This window comes from Cebus imitator, unplaced genomic scaffold, assembly GCF_001604975.1.
Source record: "Cebus imitator isolate Cc_AM_T3 unplaced genomic scaffold, Cebus_imitator-1.0 Scaffold1, whole genome shotgun sequence".
In the NCBI taxonomy this organism is placed as follows: domain Eukaryota; kingdom Metazoa; phylum Chordata; class Mammalia; order Primates; family Cebidae; genus Cebus; species Cebus imitator.
Window position 1 is genome coordinate 15,401,737 of NW_016107316.1, and position 1,464 is coordinate 15,403,200.

The 1,464-nt window shown below is 35.8% G+C and overlaps 1 protein-coding gene across 4 annotated transcripts in view; it reads right to left on the reverse strand.

Moving 5' to 3' along the window:
• Positions 1-1,464, reverse strand: part of ATAD2B (ATPase family AAA domain containing 2B) — a 186,756-nt gene that overhangs the window by 140,880 nt on the left and 44,412 nt on the right. The gene's annotated exons all lie outside the window — the stretch shown is intronic.

The following is a 1,464-nucleotide window of genomic DNA, read 5'->3' on the forward strand; positions in this document are numbered from 1 at the left end:
AAAAAAAAAAAAAAAAAAAAAAAAAAAAAAAAAAAAAAAAAGACAAAGTATAAATAGGAGTTCATTAAAATTATAAATCCACTAAAAAAAATTTTTATTAAAAAAAATGTATAGGCTGGGAACAGTGGCTCACACCTGTAATCCCAGGACTTTGGAAGGCCAAGTCAGAGAGGACTGTTTTGAGCCCAGGAGTGGCAGGAGAGTGTAATCCCAGCACTTTGGGAGTCCTACACACGTGGATTACCTAAGGTCAGGAGTTTGAGACCAGTCTGCCAATATGGTGAAATCCTATCTCTAATAAAAATACAAAAATTAGACGGGTGTGGTGGCACATGCCTGTAGTCCTAGCTACTTAGGAGGCTGAGGCAGGAGAATAGCTGAACCCAGGAGGCAGAGGTTGCAGTGAGCCATGATTGCACCACTGCATCCTAGCATGTGTAATAGAGTGAGACTCCGTCTCAAAGAATAAATAAAATTATAAACTTGTGTTCTTCAAAAGATACTATTGAGACATTAAAAAAGACAAGCCACAGACTGTCTTGTCTTAAAAATATTTGCAAATTACGTATCTGTTAAAGGTCTAATATCCAGAACATATAAGGAATCTCAAAACTCAATAACAACAAACCCAATTGAAAAAATGGCAAGAGATCTCAACAGACATTTTACAAAAGATTTATCACTGTCAAAAAAAAAAAAAAAAACACATGAAAAGATACTCCAGCACCATTAGGGAAATGCAAACTAAAACTATAAGTAACTGTTAAAATTAATTAAATAGTCTAAGTATACCAAGTGTTGGCAAGAATATAGAGCAACTACAGCTCTCATACACACTCTTAGTCATACACACTCTTAATGAAAATGGTATAACCACTTTAAAAAAGAATTTGGTAATTTATTATATCTCATTATAAAACCCAGCCTTTCTACTCCTTGGTGTTTGTTAGAAATATAAAAACATATGTCCACACAAAGACTTGTAAATAAATGTTCATCACAACTTTATTTCTAATAGCCAAAAACTGGAAAGGATCATAATGTCAATTAACAAATGAATGGATAAACAAATTGTGATATATCCACACCACAGAATGATACTCAGCAATAAAAAGAAATACACAGCTGGGTTCAAGCCATCACAGTGCTTTGGGAGGCCAAGACAGGAGGATTCCTTGAGGCCAGGAGCTTAAGACCAGCCTGGGCAACATAGCAAGACCCTGTCTCTACAAAAAAAAAAAACTAATTAGCTAGGCATGGTGCTGCACACCTGTAGTTCTAGCTACACAGGGGTTGAGGTAGGAGGAAAGCTTGAGCTCAGACGTAGAGGCTGTAGTGTGTTATATCTGTGCTTCTGAATAGTCACTACACTGCACCATGAGCAACATAGTGAGACCCATTCTCTAAAAGATAAACTTTTAACTTTTTCCTTCTCCCAGCAAAAAAAAAGAAAGAAAGAAAAAA